This window comes from Notolepis coatsorum, assembly GCF_963971535.1.
Source record: "Notolepis coatsorum genome assembly, chromosome: 10".
Taxonomy (NCBI): domain Eukaryota; kingdom Metazoa; phylum Chordata; class Actinopteri; order Aulopiformes; family Paralepididae; genus Notolepis; species Notolepis coatsorum.
Genome location: NC_140174.1, coordinates 64,312,982 through 64,323,720, shown reverse-complemented (window position 1 = coordinate 64,323,720; position 10,739 = coordinate 64,312,982). Strand labels below are relative to the sequence as shown.

General features: G+C 45.6%; 1 protein-coding gene across 1 annotated transcript in view; it reads right to left on the bottom strand.

The window, feature by feature from the left end:
- The window catches only part of LOC311235131 (uncharacterized protein), a 102,241-nt gene that overhangs the window by 22,195 nt on the left and 69,307 nt on the right, over positions 1-10,739 (bottom strand). The window lies entirely within an intron of this gene.

Genomic DNA, 10,739 nt, shown 5'->3' with positions numbered 1-10,739 from the left:
ACAGCTGATCAGACATGGAAACAAGGTTAACCACACACACACACAGAGAGAAAACACACATAGACACACAGAATTACATAACTAGACATAGACACACAGACAACACACGCCGACACCGAAGCCAAGTAAACGATTCTTTACCACAGAACCCTGCTGCTCAGGTGGAGAGCCTCTCTGTCTGTCCCCCCCCCCCCACCCCCCCCCCCCCCCCCCCCCCCCCCCCCCCCCGGCCCCCCAGCCAGGTGGAGAGCCTCTCTGTCTGCCCCCCCCCCCGGCCCCCAGCCAGGTGGAGAGCCTCTCCGTCTGCCCCCCCCCCCCCCCCCCCCGGCCCCCAGCCAGGTGGAGAGCCCTCCGTGAGCCTCTCTGTCTGTCCGAAACAATGCCTAACCTTAACCTTAACCATGCCTAACCTTAACCGGCGAAAGAATACACGTAAAAAAAAAAATCACGTTAAAAAAAAAAAATTGATGGGATTCGAACTCGTCAACAACGGACCGCAGGACCGCTGCCCTGCTCTGCCAGGTGAGCTGAAGCGCCGAATGAAAATCATGGCGGATTAGGGGCGGTTACATAATTCCGCAAGTTCTGCCGCTCCGCTCCGCGACAGAGCACCGCTCGGCCGCTCCGCTCTGCGGTTGCCGCGCCTGCCGCGGGCCGTGTCGCAGCCAATCAGGGAAAACGCGGAAGCAAAGGCAGCACTGCTCCGCTGTTATTAAGCAATAGGCACCTACCTGCATCAATATACTACTAACTATCAACTAACTTGCTACCGCCGTGCATCAATATACTAACTTTCGGTTAGTACAATAGTGTACCCATTCTGCAATCTGTTAATAAAGTTTTCAATCAATCAATCAACTAACTACCTGCATCAATATACTACTAACTATCAACTAACTCGCTACCGCCGTGCATCAATATACGCATCAATATACTGCTACCGCCGTGCATCGCTATGCTTTGTCTAATAAACTAGACTAAATATAGCCTATAGAACAGATTTTTACAGCCTAATCTAAAACAGATTTTTTACACATTGGTTCAAACATGATCACGGAAGGTGACAACCCTAACATGATGTCATGTTGTGTCACAACAGAAGGAGTAGGTCAGTGTTAGGCCTACAGAAAGTGTAATCTATTGATTGACTTGCGCAACCTATAGTCAATTCGGTAGAAGAGTCTGGTGGGCGAGATTATGCATGACCAGCCTGTGATCTAAAAACTCCTGCCTGTGGCTGAATAATGAAGCCCAAAGTCGTGTCACGCGCAAGAGCATATTACCTACTTATGCGGCATAAGTTAGTTATAAGTTATGCCGTGCTCAATATTAAAACTCACTATAGCTAGTTACGTTAATATAGAGAGATGAAAACAATACGTTATTTATATTGATGTGATGTCGGACTGAAGGACTTGGGCTGTGGAACTGAAAGCTAGGGCGTGATTGTTAGGAGTAACGCGATCGTTAATATAGAGAGATGAAAACAATATGTTATTTATATTGATCGGACTGAAGGAATTGGGCTGTGGAACTGAAAGCTAGGCGCGATTGTTAGGAGTAACGCGATTGGGCGCTGAGAGAAACGTCAGTGGCCAATCAGATCGCGCAAACCGAACGCAGAAGGACAAGTGGCTTAGGGAAAGTATTCACGCTTACTGGTTATTACATTTTAAGGAGCTAATGTTTGTCCGTATTCTAATCCAATACAAAAAGCGTCCAGAAAAGAGTGTATATACATTTGACGTAGAAACTGTACATTGGAGGAGGTTGGGTAGGTGGGGTGGGTTTGGGGGGGGGGTTGGGTACTGGGTAGGGGGTGGGTGGGGGACACTGTACACTGTACATTGGAATACTGACAAAGCCATACTTGGTCATTTACTGTACAACTGGGTTAGGACATTTGTAGGGGCCAGTTTCGAATTGCAGTCTCCCGTAGGTGTTCTTTGAGAGTGTTTTTGAAAGTGGGTAGTGATTCACATTCCTTCACAGCTTTGGGTAGGGCGTTCCACATTGATGTGGCATAATTGCTAAATGTGTTTAGTCCCTTGTTTGAGCCGAATCTGGGTTTAACATGATTTGTGGAGCTTTTGATTGATTGATTGAAAACTTTATTAACAGATTGCAGAATGGGTACAATACAGTACAGCTCAATACACACAATTGTTTAAGGGGATGCAGACCAGAGAAAGCTCCCTCTGGTGTTGTGATCGTGGTATTCACTGACCTTTGGGAAGTATTTTGACATGTACTCTAAGCATAACCCACTTCGAAAGAGGGCCAAAGCATAACCACTTCGAAGCAGAGAATATATGTACAAGGCGGAAGAGCCCTTCGGAGCTAAACCAATCAGAGAGGGTCTTCGCTGTACGCGGGCTAGCCAATCAGGGAGCGGCTTCGCAAACTGCGGCTACGAAAAAAAATCACGCCGTCCCACCCCCTCCAAATGTAAAGTTTCCTCCCCATCCGTATGTATATTTTCTGTTAGGATCTCTGTTTAACAGTAGCCTACTGTATGGGCTGTCCCCGACTAAGGATTTGTATAGTCGACTTGTAGTCACCAAAATTAGCTAAATTAGCCAGAGTGGAGGTGTCGTGAGGAGGATTCAAATCAAATTGAATCAAATAAAATGTATTTGTAAGGCCCGACAACACACGTTAATGTCCCCATGGGCCGGACACGTCTTATTTAAACAAGTCAAGAAGAAACATAACAATAAGTCAAGAACAAAACAAGAACACCATAAGGTCCAACAAATTTAAAATAAATGCAAATAAATGAATGAATGCAAGCACTCCCAGACATACCCCACGCGAAGGTAAGGAAAAACTCACTAAAACCTAACAATAGGGAAAAATGCACCACAGGCAGTGTGGAGGAGAGAAACCTTAGAAGGGCCATTCAAGGGGGGATCTCCCTTCTTAGATGTCGGTGATAGTAGTGTTGCAGACTAACAGTTGGTAAGCATGCACTCATGTGTGTAGTGAAACACAGATGAGTGCATGCAATGTGCATGCAGATGAGTGCATGTTTCTTTAAGGTAGAGGGGTGTTTCCATGGAAACATCGGTGAGTTAGCAGAGAGAATTTATACTCAACCTGAGTGAGACAAGGAGCCAGTGAAGGGACTTGAGGACGGGTGTGATGTGGTGGTATTTCCGCACTCTCATCAGGATCCTAACAGCGCTATTCTGAATGTATTGGAGCTTTTGGATGTTCTTGCTAGGGATCCAGATGAGAAGTGCGCTGTAGTAATCCAGCCTGGAGGAGACAAAGGCATGGACAAGCTTTTCGGCATTGCACAGAGTGTGGGGCAAAGTTTGGCGATGTTCCTAAAGTGGTAGAAGGAGTTTTTGTACAGTTGTTTGATGTGCGCTTCAAAGGACAGGTGAGGGTCCATTTAAACACCTAGGTTAGTGACTGTTGGTGAGAGGGTGATGTCCTGGCCGCGTGTATATTTTCCCTAACGGACTTTAACTTCCGCGTTTGGGATGCGCGATCTGATTGGCCACTGACGTTTCTCTCAGCACCAATCACATGACGCCTAGTTCTATCACTGGTTAAGCTTGGCGACTCTTTCGAAGTTGGTTAATGTTAGAGTTTGTCTTAGAGCAGGGCGATAGACCATCAGCCCTGATTCCAAACTCTAACCTTAACCAACTTTGAAAGAGTCGACAAGCTTAACCAGTGATAGAACTAGGCGTTAGCTAGCTAGCAGGCTGTTAGAGGCAGAAATAGGCGTAACGTGATTGGCGCAGAGAGAAATGTCAGTGGCCAATCAGATCGCGCATCCCGAACGCGGAAGTGAAAGTCCGGCCAGAAAAGGTGATGGTGGTGATGGTGGATGAGCATACCTGCTGTGGGGTGCCAATGAGAATGGCTTCGGTTTTGGAGTTGTTTAATTGCAGGAAATTGTGCTTCATCCACGCCTTTGTCTCCTCCAGGCAGGTGGTCAATGTGGATAATGGCAGGACTGCAAATGGGGTAGGGTTGATCTTGAAGTAGAGTTGGGTGTCATCAGCATAGCAGTGGAATTGTATTCCATGTCGGCTACTGATAGAGCCAAGGGGGAGCATGTAAAGTGTGAACAGGGTGGGGCCGAGGACTGATCCTTGAGGGACACCACAGGTGACATAGTGGGTATCTGACCTTGCCTCTCCGGATAACCGTTCCGTGTCTGGGACCACTTGAAAAGTGGTCTCACACTACAGGGCACGGAACGATTGCAAATGTGAGCACAACTGTACCAAAATACGGAAGAGGCTTGCTGTAACAAGTGCTTCTGTCTGAGTTTTTAAGGAGGAGGGTGCTAACCTGCTTGCCCAGTGTAGAGTTGTATTCATACTTCAATTTTAAAATATTATTTAGGTTTGTTTGGGATTGTGAGAGTCTGTAAACCTGCTCCAACGAGGGAAGCTGTGTTTCAATTTCAGCCAAGCGCTTACGTCTTTCTCTCTTTTCAGAGGCTTCATAAGATATAATGTGCCCTCTCAATACCACCTTAAGGCGCTTTGGATATACATTTACATTTACATTTAGTCATTTAGCTGACGCTTTTATCCAAAGCGACTTACAAGTTCTGAATATAAGAAATATGAATGCCCAGAGCGCTTCCAAAGTGCAGGGAGCGCTTATTCAGCGCAAGCATCAGCCTCTCCTCTGCCATGATCAGACTCCCACAATGTAGCGTCAGAGACATCACCGGTATCATTCGTTTCCATAAACTCAATGAGTCGAGATCTCATTGTTTTTGTCTACCTAAATGTTTACTGGTTACTGTGAGCGATTTGTAGTGCCAAATTTCCCTCTGGATGAATAAAGTATTTCTATTCTATCTCATTTGATCCCGAAATGCTGTCTCCGAGAGCAAAGAAGGGTTGAAGCACCAGCTATAGCGCGTCTGTGGCAGTGCCAGCTTTACCAACATCGGGGTGTTGCTCCCTCAAGTGTGTACGGGAACAAAACGAGATTGGTAGTGTGAAAGCTGGCCAGCGGGGGAGTGGGGACTATCGTTCTCGGGAACGGAACGGAGGTAACTGTTCCTAATTTGAAAACACCCCGAGTGTGGTGGTTGAGGATGTCATGGTCGACGGTGTCGAAAGCTGCAGTGAGATCAAGGAGGATGAGGAGGGAAGGAGAGCCAGCATCAGCCATCATCAGCAGGTCGTTGGTGACCCTGACCAGGGCAGTTTCGGTGCTGTGGCCAGAGTGGAAACCAGAATGGAACTTCTCAAGTAGGTTATTTGAGTTTAGATGGTCCTGAAGCTGAGCAGCAGCCACTTTCTCCAGCACCTTGGACAGGAATGGGAGGTTGGAAATGGGTCTGTAGTTGGCCAAGACTTTTTTTTTTTCTTTTTTAAACATTATATACAATTAGATATACATACAAGCATTAATTAACAGTACACATCCAATGAAATCACCATTTTAAAAAATTTAGCATACGAGATATACACCTAATACTTGCTATCTAATACCCTACATACATATGCTCTCGTTCGCTCCCCCCCCCCCCCCCCCCGGACCCCCACTTGGATAATCCATCCATTATCATTCGCTCCTAACCAGGCACTACAATTCATATGCTAGCCTTTATTCTCTCCACCACTTCTTTTTCCCCCTCCATTTTCCGCCGATTTTCTCCCATCCCAATGTTAGTCGTATGCCAATTCCCAGTCCCTTCCTGGTCGCTGCGCACTTACCCCCCACAGTCAGATCATCTGGGAGAGTGGAGGCTACCACATGCTTCCTCCGACACACGTCCAGCCAATCACCGCTTCTTTTCACCTGGCAGCGCGGATTCTCATTGAGAGGGCGTAGCGTGTGGGAGGACCACACTATCCCCCTCACGTCCAATCCGCGCTTAGCAGGCGCCCCGACCGAACTGTAGGAGTCGCTGTTTACAACGACCCGGACCCACCCCGCCAGCTTCTCCCACCCTCTGATACAGCCAATTGTATCAGTGCAGACGGCCAGCCAAGCTGGTGACAACCCCGGAGCTGTGAGCTGGATTCGAACAGGCAAATCCAGCTCAGCTCCGGGGCTGGTGACGAACGCAATCTCCGCTCGGCCACCTAACCGCCCTCTCTCCACCACTTCTAACCACATTGCAATTTTGGTTTCACTGACACCTAAAATTCTTGCTGTAGATATTTCTAGATAAATCACGTCGAGATATGTAAGAACCCAAACCTTCCAACACATTTTTTCCGGTTGAAACCATCTTGATGCTATCACCTTTTTAGCCGCTGTGATACCAGATAAAACTAATCTCTTTAGCTGTATAGGGACTGCAAACTCAAAAACATCATTCAACAGCAATACAGAGGGGGGTACAGGTATATTCAGAATTAAGAAATTTGATAATTGCTGGGACACTTCTTTCCAGAATATCTTAACTGGTGGGCAATCCCAGTACATGTGCATAAATGTACCCTCATCCCCATTTGTACATAAGGAGCATCTGGAGTCTTGTTTAAGTCCCATTCTGTTCAATCTTATAGGAATCAGGTATGTCCTATGAATATAGTTAAGATTAATTTGTTGATGGTCCGGGTTACGTGACGCAAGTCTAACGTTTGCCCAGGCTTCTTGCCAATCAAAATGTATTTGTTGGCCAAGACTTACGGTTCTAGGGAGGTTTTTTGAGAAGTGGTTTTATGACAGCAGTTTTTAGGGCAGAGGGTACATGGCTAGCCTGGAAAGAGTAGTTTATGACCTTGGTGATCATAGGGCTCATGGCACCGATGTTGGATTTCAACAGGGCTGAGGGAAGGGGGTCCAGGACACAGGTGGAAGGCTTCATCCTCCTAACAATGCCCTCAACCTCTCTCTGTGAGATGTTGTAAAAGCAGCAGAGAGGCTGAGTAGTCCCAGGCTGTGGGTTGACTGTTGGGACTGGAGGGGGAGAGGGGCTAGAGAGGAGGGAGCGGATGGTGTCAACTTTGGTCCTGAAGAAGGCGGCAAAGTTGCTACACTGCTCCTGAGTGGAGTTGGAGTGTAGAGAGATTTGGGGTTTGAGGAGGTGGTTTATGTTGGATTGATTGATTGAATGAACATCTGACGGGCAGACCACAGTACGTGCGCCTACGGAGCTGTGTGTCAGACAGACTGGTCAGCAACACCGGGGCCCCGCAGGGGACAGTCCTCTCTCCCTTCCTCTTCACTGCCTACACCAACGACTTCCACTATCGGTCAGAGTCCTGCCACCTTCAGAAGTTTTTTGATGACTCTGCGATAGTGGGATGTATAAAGGACGGTGACGAGAGGGAATACCGGGAACTGGTAGTGGACTTCGTCACATGGTGCGATAAAAACCACCTGCAGCTAAATGTGGCGAAGACCAAGGAACTGGTTGTGGAGCTGGGGAGGAGGAGTGCACCTGTGACCCCCGTTTCCATCAGGGGAGTTGATGTGGACATGGTTGAGGTGTACAAATATCTCAGCAACTAGCGGCCTCCGGGCTCCACAACAGGGGGCAGCGACTGCTGCCAGACATTGACCTAGGACTAATAGGAAACCACGGAGGACAATAACACTACCTGATGCATACTGCACCTTATGTGACACTGTGAATACTGTGAATATATATTTCAGTTAGTTAGATAGTTAATTATATTGACCAATTTGTTTACACTGCTTGTGTTGTTTTTACTACCTGTACCCCCCCCCCCTTCCCCCATGCTCAGTATATTTTTACTGTATATTTTATTCCATTTTAATTCTATTTACTCTACTCTTATCCTAGGCAACTTGATTTGATTTGTGTTATTATTCTAATTTGTGACCTGTCCTGTCTAAATGTTTAAATGTTGAGCGATTTGCAGTGTCAAATTTCCCACGGGATAATAAAAGTATTTATATTCTATTCTATTCATTTTATTAACATGTAGCACTTTTTTTTTTTTTTTATTGATCTTTTTCCCCCTCCATTTTTCCTCCGATTTTCTCCCATCCCAATGTTAGTCGTATGCCAATTCCCAGTCCCTTCCTGGTCGCTGCGCACTTACCCCCCACAGTCAGATCATCTGGGAGAGTGGAGGCTACCACGTGCTTCCTCCGACACACGTCCAGCCAATCACCGCTTCTTTTCACCTGGCAGCGCGGATTCTCATCGAGAGGGCGTAGCGTGTGGGAGGACCACACTATCCCCCTCAAGTCCTATCCGCGCTTAGCAGGCGCCCCGACCGAACTGTAGGAGTCGCTGTTTACAACGACCCGGACCCACCCCGCCAGCTTCTCCCACCCTCTAATACAGCCAATTGTATTAGTGCAGACGGCCAGCCAAGCTGGTGACAACCCTCCAGCTCACAGCTCCGGGGTTGGTGACGAACGCAATCTCCGCTCGGCCACCTAACCGCCTCAACATGTAGCACTTGTATCACTAACAGTAACAGCTGTTCGCCACGGGCACAGTTCTAGATTCGAATGAGGAGAGGAGTAATATACACAATTAAAGGAATAGTAGACAAGAGACAGAGTTATAACAATAACCGGTGGTTTATTTTCAAGCGCGCTAGCTAGACAATAATAATACATACAGACACGAAGTACAAGGTAGTAGTGCGAAGTATCCCTTTTAGGTTATTTCCTTAACCACTCCTTCTTTCGGGAAGGTTAGTTCGATATCCTAGGTTGATTGGATCAACACATTAGGGTTATCTCTAGTTAAAGCTAGGTTCAAGGTTGGATATTGGATGTATCCCTTTATCATGAGTAACTCGTTATCTTTTCTTCTGCAATTGCAGATCAGTAAACTCTATATCAGTTTATCATTTCAATAGGTAAGTGTTTAAACATATTAATTTAAACCTTTAAGTGTGCAGGGAATGCAAGTACCTTATTAGGTGAAATGCCCCTTTAAACTATTCCTTTGCAGGCATAATACGAACAAAGTATTAATAGAAATATTCCAGGTTATAGGAATGCAAATACCTTATTAGGTGAATTTACCCTTTAAACCATCTTTCTTTACAGGATAACCATCAGTGATTCAACTATAATCAATATTGTCATCAATGAGATTCAAGTATCTTACTGGGTACATAGACCCTTTAACTCGTCCTCTATAATGGAGAACATCAGTAGTTCAGGTATCTTACTGGGCGTATTTACCCTTTAATTCTCCCTTCTTATAGGAGAAATATCAGTGGTTCAAGTATCTTACTGGGTGTATTTACCCTTTAATTCTCCCTTCTTATAGGAGAAATATCAGTACCCATATATCAAATCAAATACAAAATACAATATCAAAATAACAAAAGGTGAACGGGGTCGAAGCCCTTGGAAGTCCTTGTATTCTCGTTCAATCAGTTCGTGTCATAGAAAAGGATATGGTCCTTGGAAGTTCTTATGACTCAAGTTCAATCAGTTCGTTAATTCCTGATCCACTCCCTCACTGGGAATGAGGAAGGCAATTCTCAATCCTACCAGACTGTTGAGGCAACAGGAGTTGAGCAACAGGGGTATTCAGATCAGGCCGACATAGCCTTGATCTATATCAGAGGTTCAGTGGGTTGGCTCGCCATCTTGTATTGGTCCGGCACACTGCCTCGTCCCGCGTGGGCACATGTGGTGATGGGTGGTCGGCCGGGACTCCTGGAACTGCTCCCAGGGTGGAACGGGTGCTAGAAAAACCTGGCCTGCGTCAAGCAGGCATTCAGAAAATAAAAACTATTTACCATCTTTTATCGCTTCATCAATGAATAATCAATCAGGCTACTTTTAGCTATGCTAAGCTAAAGTAGGCTACCTTATCACAGCACGTGGGAATGTCTGTCTGTCCCATGCTAAGTTAGGCTAAAGTGCGCTAGCATATGGGACATTCCTCATTCCTTCATATTGATGAAACTCACCAAAACCACAGGCTACTTTAACTGCAACGCTTCTTCGGTTTTGTAACTGGGGGAATCTTTTATAACTGTTTGATAACTGTTTTTATCATGCTATTTCATCTCGGTATCCAGCAACATACAGCTGCGTCAATCTCCGTGGTTTCTGTAATCTCATCTGCGTGTTACAAGACTCACCTGCCGTAAAGCAAGGCGTGGCTGTCGTGACATCTATCTACGTCATGAAGTAATTTAAAGGGCAGTGCAGCAATTCAAAGGATTTGGCCAAAGTTGCTAATCTCATACGAATATACATATGACCCAATAATATTAACTACTTATGTTCTTACATAATAGCATTAACTATTTATGTTCTTATTCAATGGCATTAACTATTTATGTCCCTATGACTAAATAGTTATGAATCTGAAACCTGGGTTACAAACAGATTGCAGAATGGGTACAATACAGTACGGCTCAATACATACAATTGTTAAGGTGATGCAGACCAGAGAAAGACTTTTGTCTTGTTTACATCAGGGTCCCCCATTTTCAATTCATCATAAGATTTATGACATACACGACATACAGATATACAGTACTGTTACATCCAGACATTTATGACATACAAGATATACAAATATACAGTACTGTTTATTTACAGACAGAGTTTCTAAAAGAGAATATATGCATTTGAGGGGGAAGAAACTGGGTTGGGTGGGGGGGGGTTTGGACATTTACCGGGGCCAGTTTCGAATTGCAGCCTCCCGTAGGTGCTCTTTTAGAGCGGTTTTGAAGGTGGGTAGGGAATAGGGATTCACGTTCTTTTACGGCTGTGTAAATTGTACAAAAAAAAAACTCCCTCTGGTGTTGTGGTCATGGTATTCACTGACCTTTGGGAAGTATTTC